This window comes from Rousettus aegyptiacus, unplaced genomic scaffold, assembly GCF_014176215.1.
Source record: "Rousettus aegyptiacus isolate mRouAeg1 unplaced genomic scaffold, mRouAeg1.p scaffold_m13_p_11, whole genome shotgun sequence".
In the NCBI taxonomy this organism is placed as follows: domain Eukaryota; kingdom Metazoa; phylum Chordata; class Mammalia; order Chiroptera; family Pteropodidae; genus Rousettus; species Rousettus aegyptiacus.
The window spans coordinates 34781084-34799260 of NW_023416286.1; the positions used below are offsets into that span (position 1 = coordinate 34781084).

Genomic DNA, 18177 nt, shown 5'->3' on the forward strand with positions numbered 1-18177 from the left:
AATATTGATTTTCTCAATTGGTTTCCAAACCTGGTATCCATACATTCTGTAATATGTAATATGACTGGATATGTTAAGGACAGTTTCTCTATTTTTACAGCAGTAATTGCCAGTGTTTCCCTGCTCCCATGCCCCAGTCCTTAACTTCAAAATTTTACTTCAGTTAAGGTGGTAACTACAAACTCAACCACAATTATTTTCAGTTAAACTAAAGTAATAACTTTTTTTAATCATGACATTGTTAACCTAGTTTATTTTTAACCGTTTTGAACACATATTATCTCACTTCAACTCCCAATAAACCTGTGATTGGATGAGGGTACAATCCCAGTTCCCAGGAGGTGGATTCTGAGGGGCAGACAAGCCAACTGACTTGTCTAAAGTCAAAAGCAAGTTGGGGCAAAACTACAACCAGTTCAGCTTCTTTAAACTGCACCAATTCTTTAAATTCCACCAAAGATAATGTTACGGCAATCTTGAATATAACTGCCAATTCAACAAAGATATTAAGTTCTTCAAGCTGTACTGTTAGTCTAGTAACATTGAAGGATATTATTCAACTTGTAGTAAAGGATCAGTCATATTAGATGAAGAAAAGAAAAAATGAAGAAAGTCTAATTCATCAAAATTGCATATACAGTTAGTATTATGTGAAATATTTTTTTCATGCAGTTTATATCAGTAGAAGTAGAAAGAATGGGATTTGTTGACACTACAAACTTGTTTAATTCAGTAATTTAGTTAATACAATATTGAGCTTTTCTTTGTTGCTCTGAATCTATTCCTGTTGAACATCAGTAACATTTGACTTTCTAGTCTTATTTTACCCAAATTTGTGGATGCGGTGCTTAATAGCTATAATTATGTATATACATATTGCAACATATACATTATCTTGGAAATTCAGTTCTCTTTATTTTTTCTTATCCTCCTAAATTCTCTGATATATATGCAATAAAGTTGAACAATGTGATGAGACTTCAGAATCTTATTTCTGTCCCCTTATTTTTTCACCTATTTACCATTTACAATCCAAGATGCTAATATGATTATCAAATCAAATCAAGGTATTAAAAATAATTACGAAATACAAATTTCTTAGAATATGCTATTACCCTGAATCATGATCTTTGAAAATATTGGACCAATTATTTTACATAACCGTGAGTGAATTCATCCTTAATTACAAATGAGGTAATTTATTATTCTGAAATGAAGCAGATAAAGAGTAATTTAATTTAAAAATAAACCTAATTGAATCAGAAATATCTCCTTGAACTCAAAAACCGTATTTCCAATGTCTAATGTTATGAAAATAGTATTCATATACTATACTCTTTCATATAAACCTTCATTTGTATGTTACATAGTCGAGATTTTCATATAGCAGAAATATAAAGAAACTAAATATTTGTATAATGTCCTGGAATTCAGCTCTACAATAAAGGTATTTCAAGCAAGTATTTGAACAAGTCTTCATTCTACTTCTATTTTTCCCTCCAAGAAGGCTATGCTTTTCTTCCTGTCTTTGGCCAGAAACAATTGATTTTGTTTTTACTTTGTTTATGTTTTCCCATTTCATTTCCTTTGACTGATCATTTAGTAAATCATTTGCTTCTATTCAATGATTGATATATCTAAAATATATTAGAAAAAGTGCCAAATGTGACACCAGATTTAATGTTTTGATTTTGTCTTCTCAAGGTACTATTAATTTCACATAACAATAATATCAATTTATATTCGAGTGTCATACTACATAGTGTTTTTAGATTTTTTAAATAACCATCACAACGACCCTGTAAGTACTATGGTTACTCTTATTTTATAGATAAAGAAGATAAGGTAAAAGCCAAGAACATGTAGCTAGTAAGTGAAAGAGCTTGTCTTCAAACCCAGTCTTTTAACAAGTCCAGATCTTTTTGGCTACACTGCAGATCCCCATAACAGAACACATAGTTCAGCTATGTGGGCCAACACAACTGCTTAATCTTGACTGATTTATCTCTGTAAGGTATCAGTAGCTAAAAACTTAACTTCAAATCACAAGCTAATTTCATGCATTGAGAAATATAGCACTTCTCTTTTGGAGAGTTAAAAAACTTTCCTTAAAGTTATTATTTCTCCTAGCCTGGAATATTAGGAATATTAAAATAACTTAATAAATACCATAATGTATATTAATATATTATAATTTCTACCTTTGTAATTCTACCTCCAGTCCCAATAATAAATCATATTATCTCATAGCCAAGCTACTTCATTTTAAAACTGAGTATTTGTAAGAATAATAAACTTTATTAAAGATTCTGCTTCCGTGGATTTTAGCAAACTATAGAATATGCTTCATAGATCGAGATGAATGGTCTCCAGCTCCTACTGAAAGTAAAGTTGAATGTAAAAGTTGACTTTTAGAAGGAAAATAACTCAGTTGTTACTTTAAATAACTCAGTTTCAAAACAAAGATAAACTTTAGAAATATGCACTCTTTTCAATTTTTGAGAAGATTCTGAATATCATATTTTTTCTCCTCTCAGCTAAAAGTCAAATTTAATTGTAATACATTTTACTTTCATAAATGAAAATGTAATTTTTTCATAATTTGCAAGATAACTGTGAATGAAAACTTATTCTTTTGTCCAAAAAATAAGGTTACTTTGAAATTAATAAAGTTATAATTATACATGTTTTACTATAGGTCCAATGCATATTGATTGATCAACTTCTTTATATTACCATGTACTTATGGCAGACTTTATGTAGTGTGATAATTGAACTAGTGCTATAGCTCCATAGAACGACAGGTTAATTTTGGCCTGAATAGTTTGTTATTAGTATTTTCAACAATGCAGAAATATTATGTAATTATCCTGCAGTTCTTGAGATTCATTCTTATGAATAACAGCAGTTTCAATCAGCTTAACCAAAAGATGACTTCGCCATGAGGAAAAATAGAATGTTTATTTCAAATATGCTTTGAGAAACTTCAGTCAGGGTCTAGACAACCTGCCCTTAATTGTTTTCCATCTTATATCAGAAAGTCGCATGACTTCATAGCAAACATGAAGTGATCTGGAAAAGTTTCTTGAGTGCTCACATTGTCTTCTCTACAAATATTAGAGTTCCATAGAGAAAAATGTGGGACACACATGCCCTTGGTTGCCATATTCTCTCAACATGACTTCCTTTAGAAAACAAAAGTCCTACATTTGAACACAATGAACTTTAGACAGATTCTATATCCATTTGCCTGATTTCCTCCAGTCACACTACCTGCTGTTTGTCATGTTTGCTTTTCCTTCTTTGAGAGATCTCCAAATGGTTAAGGGCCCAGGACACTGTCTCCAGCCATCTTTTCCTCCCTCTCTGCACTCTCTTCTTGGGAGATTTCATCCTGTCCAGTGGTTTTGAAAACACCTTCTAGTCTCATGATTCTAAAATGTATATGTGAAGTTTGGACCTCTTCCCTAAGTCCAGTCTTTCTCTCTGCCTTCAATTTAGGGCAATGATAACCAGGTAAGGCCCCTGAGCCGGGTTTTCTGTGGGCAAATTCAGACTCTACTATGTTATTATAACCTTAGTAGTCATAATAGTCTGTAAATTCAGCTATAGTTGAGAGGTGTAAATTAGCCATTGTACCTCAAAAGGTTTAGAACAGCATTTGGCCCACAGTAGGTACTGATAAATTATAGCTATAATTATAACATCTCCATTTGAATATCTAACAAGTATCTCATGCTTAACATGACAAAAGGAGGACAGTTGGTTTCTTCCCCACACAATCAGGTTTCCAGCCAGTATCCCAACCAAACAGCCAGAAACAATTCTTGATTCTTCTCTTTTCTTTAAATGACCCCTCAGATCCATGTGTCAGGAAGTTCTGCCCACTTTACCTACAAAAAAAAAAACAAAAACAAAAAACAAAAAACAAAACAAAAAAAAAACTCCAGATATTTTCCTCTTTCTTTATCTTTGGCCAGAGATAATTGATGTTTGTTTCCCGCAACCCCAGTTCAAGTCGCTACTGTTTCCCAGCATCTCAGTAGGTCTTCTGCCCCTATGATCTGTCTTCTAAACAAAGTAATCTTTCTAAGCACTCCTCAGATCAGGTTTACTCTTCCTGCTTTAAACCTCCCAGCTTCTTCCATTGCAACTAGCATAAAATGCCTACAAGGGCTTACAGATCTGGCCTGTGCCCTGCTTCCCAACCTCTCTTCCATCTATCCTCTCCCATCTTAACCTATGCTGCAGTGACTCTATCCTTATCTCTGTCTTTGAGCACTTGATCAAGCTCCTTTCCATGCCGTGGGCTTTGCACTTGCGGCTCCCGCTGCTTCCCCACGTATCTGTGAAGGGCTGTCCCCTCCTTACTCAGGTTGCAACTCAAATGCCATCTCCATGGGAGCTGACTTTGTTGACTATTTTGGTTAAAGGCATCTTCCATGCCCTCTCCAAGCCTCTGTCACTGAAAACCACATGACCTTACTTTATCTTCTTCCTCACATTTATCTGAATATGACATTAACTTATTTATTTCCAATGTTTTTAGCCTAATTCCCTTACTGGAAAGTTGTCTTCCTAAGAGAAGTAGCTTTTCTGGCCTGTTCATCACTGTTTTCTTAGTGCTAGAGCAGTGCCTGGCACACAGAGAAGATCCTCAGAAAATATTTCTCCCAGACTAACTCTGGGCTTACTAAGATCTTACCATGAGTTTCCTGCTCTAATATAGAGCCAAATGAAATGAACATGTTTGTAGTTATCTGACAGATTGGTGTTGGGTGATGAAGGAGAATGAGTCATTCCTAAATGAATGGTTCATTCCTAAATGAACCATTTAGGAACTCGCATTTAGTTTGGGTTGCTGTGCACTTTGTTTTACATATTTTAAATAAAACTATGTCTTACATGGGGGATGAAAAAATATAATGACACTCATAACAAATTGGAGAACCATTTCTTACTACGACATTAAATTCCCCCTTTGAGCAGTCCGAGTCTTAGAAAATTTTTACTATGCATTTTATAATATAGGTAATTAAGGGATGTTTTGCAAGAACTTTTCATGCATTTAGTAATAAGACAATAAAGAAATAATTTGTTAAATATATATGTGATATAGTGATAAGTGCTATATGAAAAATAGTATAATTTTTTTAATGAACTTAAATTCAGTTTATTTTACTTAAATAACTTTTTTAGAATCACAGTGCTATGGAAATTATATAGAGCTGATTTAACCCATTTCTCAGCCTTCAGAGAGAATAGAGATCTGATTTTTGTAAACTTCTGTAAAAGAGGTTCCAGAATCACAGAATCATCCTTATGCATCCATTTTAGTAGAGATTCAGTATAATTCAGAAAACATCACATTTAAATGTATTCTAAATATACTATCTTAATTCTCTAAAATATTAATTAACCTGGATTAATTGATAGGTTGATCAAGTAACCCATAATTTATGTGTCAGAAAAAAAGGTAAACCCAAGATCAGCCTACAGCATATATTAATCATTTCATGAAGTTTCTAGGGTATACTGTGTGTACTCCGCTTACTCTCTGACCCTCAAATGTATTTCTTGAAACTAGAGGGTGGGGTGTACAAAGTTTTTAAAGAAAGATTGCATTGTGTTCAATATGCTTTATTTCCTAAGGCAGGAAAATATTCCAATTCACTTTACAATGATTTCGATATTGGTTGAAATTAACTTTTCTTTTTTTTTAATTTAAAGCTGCATTAGAGAAAAAACACAATTTACATTCCATTTCCAAAATATTCCCATCAATCAAGCCATTACTATGTGCAATTTAGAGGTCATTAAAAATGTCAAAGCTTATTTATAAAACAATATTTGTTGTTTTATCGAGGCTAATGTCAACCTAACATGGTTTGGGTCTTCATCCTCAGAAGTTACACACTCTGTCCTGTGGTCACATTCTCAGCACATTAAGTCAAGAAACAGACTAGCAAAAAGGAATGAGACATGGAAAGATAATATTAAAGTCACTTAAACCAAGGAGCAAGGCCTGACCTGATGCCAATGTTAATATTTTATTCTTTGGGGGTTGTAAAAACTTTGATACTTCTGAAATCTTGAAATTTCAAAAAATAGATAGTATTTTTAAACAGTAAGTGGAACATTCGAGTTGTAGGGATTATATAGGTTCCTTCTTTCTTTTGGTTTTGGGGGATTTTGTTTTTGTTTTTGTTTTTGTTTCTGTTTTTGTTTTTGATGTTTTCTGTCTGCATCATTTCTAAATTAGAACATATACATTTTAACTTTGAAGTCATTCAATAGTAAACAGAATGCAACCTAACCAAATAAGACATACTGATTTCTTTCCCCTTCTTGATACACCATAACAACAGCTGTTTTAACAAAACAGTATGGATCTTCATAACAAGTCCTCAATTTGGATGTACTTTATTCTCAATCTTCTTCAGAACGTTACCTTTTACTGAGCCAAGATTGTGAATATACTATTAGGCTTAAAATCGTTTCAGTTACTGTTTAAAAAACACAATCTATTTTTTGAAATTTCAAAATTTCAGAAGTACAAATGTTTTTGCATACCAAAAAAAAAAAAGCTTCATAGCCTCAAATCTCTGAGCTAAAAAGAACCTACAAACTGGAATTGTCACCTAAGAGAAGACCAGTTTTTCTCATCTCCATCACTATTTTCCACATACAAAGCAAACAAACCATCTTTTTAACAAGGTAACTATCGTTTACAAGGCCTCAGTTTGATTGTTAAAAGAGGAACTTATTTTTGTATTGCAGTAAAAACCATTTTTGTTCAAAATCATGTTTCAAAATTAGAGTCAACTCATAAGCAAGTGTCTATTGGTTTATCTTCTGTTGTTTATAACTACATTGAGCTAAGATTAAAGCATGTGTGTACTTGCCAGGACCGAGGGTATGGGTGCCGGCACGTTGCCCTCACTGGGCGTTCTGTAAGCCCCTCGTTACCGTGGGATCAGGCATCACATTGACTAAGAGGAAACCTCAATAGAAAAACCAAGATGGCCAGTCTGGTACTTACAAAATAATAAAAATTTAATTAAAAGTTTGGGCTTATTTACAAACCATCAATCCAAATAATTTCCTAGCGCAACCAATGTGAGAACCTGTTTACTAGGAAGCTGGTATAATAGAAGCCAAGAAACCACTGAAACCTCTGTGATCAGTGGAACCTGGCTGAGAGTGAGTCAGAAATGAGTGAGTGAGTTTTCTCCTACAGGTTCATGTATCTACAAGGCTTGTTTAAGTTTTGGGGAGCATAGTCTTTGCTTTATCTTTAATTCTTTTTGTGTCTATTCTTTCTGTTTATTTTAAACTAATTTCAAGAGTGTAAACATTTTTTAGAGAGGAAATTCTACCTATAGGGCTGACTTGTTTCCATGCTCATGACTCTCTACTTATGAGAAAAGTCATTTGAATTGTTGTTTTCAGCTGTTGTGCCACAGAGAGTTTGGAGAAAAATTAAACAAGTAATCAAAACAAAAATAAAAAGGCGAATAGTGAGGAAAGACAGATGCATGTAATTCTAACCCCTGGCTAGGTACACACCCCACAGCCTCCCCCAATGTGATGTAGCACACCTAGGGTCTGGGGCCTGGAAGCATAAAGCAGAAGCATCGGGCTGCACAATAGGAAGGACCCAGCTAGCAAAGAAGACATGGAGAAAAGTAGCCAGTGACTGGTGTGAACGCATTGGCTTCAAAACTATGACCTATAATTAGTATCTTTTCAAAACACGAAATACACAACATTCTACTGAAGGAGGCTGGCATGAAAAAAAGAGGTACGGACCCAACACTTATTTAATAAAGTAGACCTTTGCGTTCAGTCAAGAGTTCACAAGTATTGAGTTAAATATCTAATAATCAATTCAACAATATATGTGTCCATAGTCTGCCAAAACTCCACCTCAGCCAGATTTTGCCTGATTCTTTTAGTATCAGATAAGTCTATCAGCTAAAGGCAAAAATCAGTCTATAATAAAACAATGCTCCTTTCTCTTCTACTACAAACAAAGCCTGAGCAGTAAGTGTGGAATACACATACCTGTGTATATGTCAGTCAATAAGCATTACTTACAGCGTGAAAGATACTAGGAGGACGAAAAGAAAGCAAATATACTCAGAGTGCTTGTCCTTGGGAGCCTTCGAGTTTAATTGGAGCATTAGGACATAGCATTATAAGTGTATAATATGTAAAAAAGATTTTTAAATAATAATGTGTGTTAGATAAATGCTACTTTTGCAGTGGTGACATTTCCTGATTTTACAAAAGAGGAGTGGTCAAGAAAATACCCAAAAGCCAACCCACTCCTAAATTCAGTAAAATTTCTTTTCTCTAGGCCTCTTGAACTATAGTTTTGATGGTAAGAACCTAGATATGAGTAAGGCTGACCATACCTAGGCTGATGTGATGATATATTAAACCAGTCTGTACATGACCATTTACGCCACAGGCTGGAGCTAAGGACAAGGATGTGTTTTTCTGGGACACAACTCCAGCCTGGAGAAACCCTTTTAGCCAATCCAAGGATCTATACTAATATAATCCTTTTTTATGTATCTCTTGACATAAAAAAATTGGGAAGCTATGTGAGACCGGCAGATAGTCACAGCCCCAGATGCTAATACTTATTTCAAGGTATTTTGGGAAAGGAGGGGGAAAGAGAAGATGTTTACTTATTTGTCTCCCCATTTAGACTGTAATAAGCCACTCCAAGGAAGCAAACTGATACTTCATTTTTCACCCAGAACTGTATTGTCTCTCACATAAATTTGTTTAAAACCAGATTGGATGAATCAATGTCTGGATCAATGGTTCAGTGAACAAGTATCTGTTTTTTCCTCTCCCACTCACTCTTCAACTCACTCCAATCCAACTTCCCATCTCTGCCAGGTTTCCACTTATTGTTCTCTTCCTTGCCTTCCATCTTCCTTGCCTTGCCAGACTTTGAAAAAACTGAGAGATCATTGAGGTAAGGGAGTACAAAGTCCTTCTTGTTTAAGATTGTCAGTGTTTTCCTTTTCTCTGGCCTCTGGAGTTCTTACTGGCTTCTCTGGTGGTGGTGGTTTGAGAGAGACCTCCAAGGAGGCTCTAGAACTTGGAATCCCAGCCCCCAAGGAGGACCTGAGGCTGGTGGGTGAACCCCGGTCAGAGGCTATAGGGCTGGAGAGTATGTTCCCTGAGGAGGTATTGTGGCTAGTAGTGGCTCTGGGTAGAGGAGGCCTATTAAGCTCTCTTCTTGGGTTGTTTAAACCCTTCAGTTGAAGTGTAAGTTCAGAGGACTATTTCTGGGAGAGATGAAGCCTACTTTGAAGGGTTCAAGGTTCTACCTGGTGGTAGAGTTGAGGAGCAAGGGAGAACTTCCTCCTGGGACTCACCTACCCTAGTGTGAGAGAGTGCTCTGCCTGAGTGGGGCCACTGCAGGCTGGCAGAAGCTCTTCTCCCTGAGAACTTTGCCTCAGCCTCTTCCTCCTCTATTTCCTTGTTTTTTAAGGGTTCTTCTTTAATCTCAGAGTTGTCTTTTCTTTGGGCTGAATCGGATGCCAGCTCTTCTTTAGTTGCTGTGATGGCATCCTTCTCACTCTTCAAGGAAAGTGCAAAGGGACTGGTGGGCGAGGTACGAGGGTTGGAGACTGTCTATATTCAAACTGGGGAAGAGATGACTAAAGAGCAACTGCTGTTGTCTCTTCACCATAAACACTTTGTTGGAATGTTGCTTTTCCAGTTTGTTCATCACCTCGTACGTAGAGACTGTGGTTCGGCTTCCTCATCTCCTTGTCAAAGATGTCCCTCGAGCTGGAAATGTTTTGGAAGATGGTCACGTAACAGCCAGTACAACTATGATAAAGAACAGGCATCTCCTCTGGTAGTTCCTAGTTCAGGCATTCAGACACAGCCTGGGCTTTGTTGAACTCATCATCTGACTGAGCAGCCTTGGTTTCATGTTTCTTCTTGGCATTCTGTACCACCTCCAGGTGGTTGGGCACTATCATAATCCAGGACTTTCTGACCTCACTTTGTAATTCTCTTTGATCTCACTGATCTAGGCTACATAGTTTTCCATGGCCCTCAAAGCCTGGTCAGCTAGTTTCTCTTCATAGTCTTCCCAAAGGAGATCATTATTCCCTCTAATGGCCTTTAGTACTCATGACTGTCCCACTCACTCCTGTAGATCTCCTACATGGTTTCTGACACTTTCTTTGAACTTTCATTCATACTTCAACTGCACTAAGAAGTCATCGTATAGCTCAAGGCCCTCTGACTGTTAGAGGTAAAAGTTGTTGACACTTGATTCAAACCGTTCATCTTCGGTTTCCACAGCTTTCCCCAACTTTTGCAGTATCTTCTCCTGGGCCCTGTTGAACTTCTGCACGGGCTCATGAAGAGGCCGGCAGCACTGCCTGCCTTGTCCCCAGACATCCTGGGGGCAGCCTGCCCTGGCATGGCACCTGTGGTCTTCTGGAGGTCCTTGAGGAACTGAATGTCTTTTTCTCTTTCTTAAATCTCAAGTTCACTGAGACTAGGGATTGTACTTCATAATTTTTCATATTCTCCTCTTTACCTTGCAATACTAAGTCTTCAGTATACATTGAATGAGTGGTTGATTGAGCCATTTTCTTACTTTAATTTTCAATAAATATAAACCACTGCGTGTTTAAAACTGTGATGCAGGAAGACAATCTCTTCTCTTAGTGTCCACTATTCCTGGAAAATATTCAGTCCTAATCTTCATCTGCGAGAGTGTCAAAATTTTTTTCTATGAATTTTTGAATCTGTAGAGCATTTTCCAAAGAGTTGCAGCAGCTGTTTGTCTCCACATGAAAGATCAATTATTTACTGAGACTTGTTCACGGATGGCCTGCTTTATTTATGTCTCTGCCTTATGATTGGGCCTCAGAAACCACCCACTCATCAGCCTCTTTTTTTGCAGCAGAGCAACATTTATGACCTTCTGAGGGTTTTTTCTGTATATATACAAAATTATTGTCCCAGAACATGTTTAAGTATTTGAGAAGTGTTGCAGAAGTATTGTGCAATTTAGTATGACTATTGGAAGCAATAAATTTTTTTTTTCTTTGTATCACATTATCCCTTCTTGCCATACATGAAATAATGCAACAGTCTTCTCAAGGGATTGGCTCTGGTCCGAAAGCCAAAACTCATTAGCCTCGCTCCTACTTCCTGTCAGGGCTTTCAGAGCTCTAAACAAACTATACAAGCAAAAACCAAAACTTATCAGCTTCTGAGATTTCTCTTTTCTTATTGTTTTTTTTTCCAGTTATTTTATAAAATAATTGACATAAGTTAAAAGATTCTAAGAAAAAAAAAAAATGCTCTGTTCTGATCCTCACTCCCAGAGCCTTTCTTGTGTCTGTTTTCTGCATAGTTTGTTCATATGCCTGTAATTTTAAGAAACTCAGAACATTTTTTAGCATTTCGAGTTTACGCAAATCAATCACTTAGAATCTCTTATGGTAAATACTCTTTATATGATATCAACAAAGTATTGTCAAAGACTACTTGATACATTCTTAGTCACCTTAGCTATAGATATAGTATGCATATACATATAAAACACAAAAACAAACATAACATTTTTGATATTTATGAAGGAAAACATCATTGTAATTGCTTTTGGATTGATTTAATTTCCAAATTTTCAAAGTTAGTAAAGACTGCAATAGCTTGATATGCAGTAAGATTCTAATCTGAAAAAAATACATATTACATTTTTTCATTTCATGAGTAAAAGTACATGGTTTAGATTTGACTTGGAAACTAATGGCTTACTCAAATTAACAGAGCAAATAAAAAAGAAAAGAAAGTTTATCCTATTGTTAAAATTAGAGCTTAAAGTCATTTTTCAGAAATTGCCCTAGGTACATATCTGTCACATGTTCCTCAAAAATATAAGCTACTAAAAATCTTTAGTTTGTTTCTATGATACTTCTAGAGAGTCCCCTTGTTAACACATTTGAGAGAGAACAACAACAATATTAAAAAAAAAAAATTAAGCCTGATTTACCAACCTCTGTATTCACTACTCTCAAGCAACAGACTTGCCCCTTCTGTGCTCAATGGCACCTCCAGACAGGCTCTAATTAAGCCGCAAAATTGAACACATTGAGATACATTAGCTACCTCACATAATTCTTTAGTCAGCTTGCTAAATTGGTTTACACTAGAACCACATCAGAGTATCTTTCTGTATTTTCAAAGTCTCTAAAATACATTTATAATCAAAATAATATTAATTTTTAAAAGAAATAATTCACCATTTAGTGAAACACTTATTTTATGACTCATAGGATTACTATGAAGATTAAATAAGACATTATATGTAAGTACTCAACAATAAAGTATTCATTTTGCCAAATTACTTTGTCTCTGTGTATATATCAACATGGTATGACATACACACATATCTGCGTGTATGTCAATATGCCTGACTGTGTATGCTCACATAGCTTTTTTTGAAAAATCTAAGTTCCTTAAGGGTAAAAATAAATTTTTATTATGCTGTATATAGTTTCTATTTTGACTTAAAATGTACAAAAGAGCTCAATAAATGTAAATTAATAAATGGCAACCATCAACCCAAGCAGAATTCTTAGCTGCGGAAAATGATGAAAGAAAATAATAAAGAATACAGACCATCTTACTATTGCCGTTAGGTCTGCCACAAAAGGAAATGCTGTTTAATTAAAGCAGGGGAAATTTGTGTTTTTTATATAAGGGGTAAATTAATGTCTTTAAACATAAAATAGTCTTTTAAAGGAGCTCTAAAAAAAAAAAAAACCTAGTTCCATAGGCAGCAAGATGAATTTTAGTTTATAGTTTTGCAGATATATACAAAAGATAGTTGTATAATTCCTCATTTAAATAAATAGGTAAATGTATTTGTTACTTTTTGCTGCATAAAAATTATCACAAAATTTAGCAATAACAATGACTGTAAATTCTTTGGGTCAGAAATTCGGGAGCAACTTCATTGTCACTCAGCATCTCACATGAGGTTGTTGTTGAGATTTCTGAAAGAGTGACTAGGACTGGAAGATTTGTTTTCAATATGACTAATGCATGTGGCTATAACCATGTGAACCACATAGGGTGACTTGACCTGGAAGGTGGCTTATCCCAGTGCAAGCAAGGAAGAAGCTGCAGTGTCTTTTATGACACCCAGTCAGAAGACACACAGGTCACTTCTGCCATACTCTATTTGAGAGAGGAAGAAGGCTCCACCTTTTATAGAGATGTGTGTCAAAGAATGTGTGAACGTATATTAAAACCATCACACTAAACTCTATGGGTAATGCCACTCTTTGCAGTAAAGAAATATTACTTCCTGGAACTCGTTGGTTTCAGTTTAGTTACATTTTCTTCTGACAGACATTTCCAAGAAAAATGAGGACATTTCAACACAAATGAAGAATTATTTCAATTTGGAATTTTAAAGATAAGCTAAAACTTTATAACAAGAAAACTGTGATCTAAAGTACTTGACCTTCTTAAGGGTACTAGACTAGATCCCAGGTTTCTAGATTCCCAGCTTAAATAACTTTGGGGTTTAATTATACATTGGAATGTCAGATCCATATGAAATCCAAGGTAATAATCTAAATTAAAGGTATCAGTTGGTATCCAACAAAGAAAGTTTAATAGGGGGTTCAAGTAAATAAAAATAGTAAAGTGCTTGCACTCTAAGTAGAACAAAAAAGCTTCCAAACATATAATATAACTATAACAATTAAGACTATATTATTTATTTATTTTTTCAAATGACATATGGTTGTCTTTCAAAACCAAAATGATCAACAGCAGTGGGTACCAGTTAAAATAACCAGTAGATGATATCCTAAATGGTTTTATTAACTAATTAAGCATGTAATAAAAGCAATTTTAATTTATTTTCTATTCGCAAATGTGCTTATTATAAAGGAAAATTTACTGTAGTTCTTTAAAAAGAAGCACGTTCAAAAAGCCAATGTAAATAATTGATTTGAATAAAAATATTTTTCAGGCCTATTTCAATAAATCTTTAATTTTATAATATTCATTGTTCCCATAGTGGAGAATATGTGAAAAGTACCATTTGTAAATGAAATTTTTGACCCAAATACTAAAGGAAAGAGTTGTGGACATTCAAAACAGGCTTACCAGAGAACGTAGCACATTTATTGAATTCTTATAAAAAATACTTAAAATTGGTTCACCTCTTTCATCTGAGCCATGTGAATTTGTTGTGAAACATTATCGGGAGATCCTACAAATGACAAACAATTTTAAAAGTATGTTTCTTTCTTATCAAAAAAAGAAAAATAATAGATTGATAGATAGATGATAGATGATAGATGATCTATAGATAGATGATAGATGATAGATAGATAGATAGATAGATGATAGATAATTCAGAAAATCCTTCAATTTTCCTGAAAACTGTATGAATTATCCTCCTGACTCAAGGCTTACATAATGTTAACTTCCTATTTTTAAAAAAGGCAGTGAGTCCACAGCCATGCCACCCTGAACAAGCCCGATGTCTGATCTCAGAAGCTAAGTATGGTCAAGCCTGGTTAGTACTTGAGTGGGAAATCACCTAGGAAGACCTAGGCATAAAAAATAATAATAAATAATAAAAAAATTAAAATAAGTAAAAAAAATTTAAAAAGGCAGTGATTAATTGGAAAGATGAAAGGGTCTTATTACGGAGGAACATTTTCTTTGTTTCTAAGATGCACTTAACTGCTTAGGTATCTTTAGAATTGCTTTATGATCTCTAGTTCCATTATTAACTGTTTCCCTGTTAAGTATACAGATCAATAAGCCTTAATATTCAAAAAATGTATTATTCTCTTCTGATACTACATTTTGCATTTCGAGTAATTGGGATGATATTAGTTTTGTGGATTTTAGACCCTGCTATGTTGTAATCCTTAAAAGGAGAAAATACATTGTTTTCATATTTTTATTTTAAATCATTCTACCAAATATTTTTTTTTTGTTAATTACAGAAAAAAATAGATCATTGGATGATGTTGCACCCAAAACAAAGGGTAAAATTACACTAAGAGGAGCCTAAATTCTCTCAACTACAGCTTATTTCTCTGACTTTCCTTTCTCAACCCACTTTTCATACTCCTCAATTTCTGCCTGCCTTTGTAAATGCAGGCCTCGTTAAGGTCCTGATTCAAACTTCTCCCCTTTCTTCTCTTCTCTCTTCCCCTGTTTGGACCCCTCTAGTGTCTTTAACTCAGATCCTTCCACCCCAGGAGATAGATGTGAGCATTAGTTCTTTAATGATATTGGTCAAAAGAGTGCTGAACGTGGTCATTTTATCCCTGTGTTTTCTCCTAGAATTCTAAATTACTGCCTTCCATCTCCCTCCCTTATCATATTCTGGGCCTTTAATAAATATTCGTTGAAAATATATTTGTAAAACATTTAGTTAATGGTTAATGATAAAGTCAAAATTTTATTTAACTTCTAAAGTTATATGTAAATTTCAGCTAACCATGCTACATCTATAAAGTTGTTACTTACATGGCTAATATGCAAAAATATTTAACAAGTTTTTTATAAAAAATAAGTATTTAAGCAATTCAGTCTGGACTAATGTTTTCAAACTTGCCAGTTAATTATCCTCCCAGACACGTTTACAAACAAAATATGGCTAATTGTTAATATTAGTACTTAATCTTCCTTATACTCAAAGATTCTTTTTTTATTATTAACATAAATTAAAACTGTGTCAGTGCCACAAATTTCATCTCACAGAAGGCTCAGTATTTACTAGCCCATTTTTAAATGCAATTTTCTAAGACTAAGACTAATAATGACACATCAGTGGTTCTTAAGACTTTTTCGCTTATTACAATCTATGCCTCACATAATCCCCTCAGAGAGAGAGAGAGAGAGAGACAGATGGAGGAAGAGAGACAAAATTTCCCTGCTCATTCATAGAAGAAAAGAATAAGGGCGTACCAATCAGGGGTCCAAGAGGAAATAGAAAGAACACTTGAAACACAATTATATGGGGAAGGAATAGCTACAAAGAGACTATTTGCAAAGGCAAAGGTAAAGGGCAGGAGAAACATAAGGGATAGTGTAGTAACCAGGGGAGTTAGTCATAGCTGAGCTGTGATCACTTCCAAGGTCCCAAAGAGGAAGACACAGTTAGTTACCAGAAACTAGAGAGGAAGAGTCTGCAAAGTCAGCTGCCTTGAGAAGAACAATGACTTTGGATGAAAAGACACAACCAGTTCAAGGCAACATCCCCAGGTTGGATCCATGGAAATAAATCCTTTTTCCTCCTTTAAAGGGGGTCTGGAACCAATTTCAAATGCAGGAGAGGGTTTCCCCCACAACACCAAGTGATTCTCCAGATATTAATTGTGTGTCTTACAATGCAACCCAATTCTGACACTATCTACCTGGAGATAGCATCACATCCCACATATTAAAAGCTCAGTCCTACAAAACTGCCTCCAACCCACACGCACATATACGCTTCAGATGTAAATAAAATTCCAGGTGACATCTGTGCTTCTGACTGACCAGCTGTAGATTAGAGAGTTCAACGACCCTACTCCTTGGGTTTGATTAATTTGCTAGAGTGGCTCACAGAACTCAGAGAAACATTTTACTTACTTGATTACTGGTTTATTATGAAAGGGTATAACTGAGGAATAGTTAGATGGAAGAGCTGAGGCAAGGTTTGGAGAAAGGGCCTGAAGTTTCCGTGCCTTCTCCAAGCTTGCCACTCTCATCACATTGCTATGTAGTCACCAATCCGGAAGCTCTTCTAACCTCTTCCTTCTGAGTTTGTATTGAGGCTTCATTACGTAGGCAGATTGATTAAATCATTGGCCACGGGCAACTGACTCAACCTGCAGTCCTCGGAGGTGGTGGTGAGGGTGAGGGAAGAGGAGGGACTGAAAGTCCCAACCCTCTAATCACACGGTTTGGCGCTTTCCAAAAGTCATATCATTAGGAAAACAAAAGACATTTTTGTCATCCCTTTTCTATATATGTACATGTGTGTATTTCTTATTATAAATTAAAATATCATACCTTTATATCCCCTACTGGGGCTTCCCGTAGACCCAACCTACTGGAAGCTAGGGACATGGGATGCTGGGGATAGAATCCATACTAAGTGTTCCATATAAATTATCTGACAAACTGGGAAACTTTTGAGAGTTAAAGGAGTTGTTAATATTAATTGCAATTACTGCAAAAAAAAAAAATGCTACCCAACAATTACATAACTGTTATAGATGTTTATACCATAACATAAATGATGAAGCTACTTTAGTAGAAATATCCCTTCTATGCTATATACTCTATGGCAGAACTATTCCATCTCTGTTTCCTCCACATACTTCATTATACATATTGCACATACACCTAACCCATATTTCCCTCCTACATCGCCAGGCTCTGTAGCAAACACCAGAGCCAAACTGACTGGGACACCACATCACCAGTAAGGCAGCAGTGTCAGACATTTTCATCACCACCAGAAATCAGGAGTCAGCTGTCCCTCACCACTTGTGTTTGAGTGCACTTGGTTAAACCAGCCAGCAACCTGGTTGCTGTTCTTGAAAGGAAGGTGTTTTTAGATTACCTCTGGAAAAGGTCAGGGAAGGAGGCTGTTTATCACCAGTCGTCTTTCAGATATGACCATATATTAAAGTGAGAATTGTTCTCTGCACATGCATCTCACACACTACTAGATGAGATAGAAATTCGAAAGACAACCCCACTCTGACTTGCATTAATACAACTATTCATAATTTTATGTCATCAAAAAATGAACATTCCAAAACCAAAGACATTCTTACCATACAATCTAGCAATAGCACCTTTAGTATTTACCCAAAGGAGTTGAAAACTTATGTCCACATGAAAACCTCCACACAGATGTTTGTAGTAGCTCAATTCATAATTAATTGCCAAACCCTGGAAGCAACTAAGATGTCCTTTAGTAGGTGAATAGATAAGTAAACTGGTACTTTCAGACAATAGAATATTTTCAGCACTAAGAAGAAATGAGGTACCAAGCCGTGAAAAGGCATGGAAAAACCTTAGATGCATATTACTAAGTAAGTAAAGCCAATCTGAAAAAGCTACATACTGTATGATTCCAAAGAT

General features: G+C 35.3%; 1 protein-coding gene, 1 long non-coding RNA gene and 1 pseudogene across 8 annotated transcripts in view; 1 reads left to right on the top strand and 2 right to left on the bottom strand.

The window, feature by feature from the left end:
• The window catches only part of DLC1 (DLC1 Rho GTPase activating protein), a 351657-nt gene that overhangs the window by 144050 nt on the left and 189430 nt on the right, over positions 1–18177 (top strand). The window lies entirely within an intron of this gene.
• LOC107504131 overlaps positions 1–18177 on the bottom strand; it is a 124552-nt gene that overhangs the window by 70260 nt on the left and 36115 nt on the right. The window lies entirely within an intron of this gene.
• On the bottom strand, positions 3948–12363 carry LOC107504130 (annotated as a pseudogene).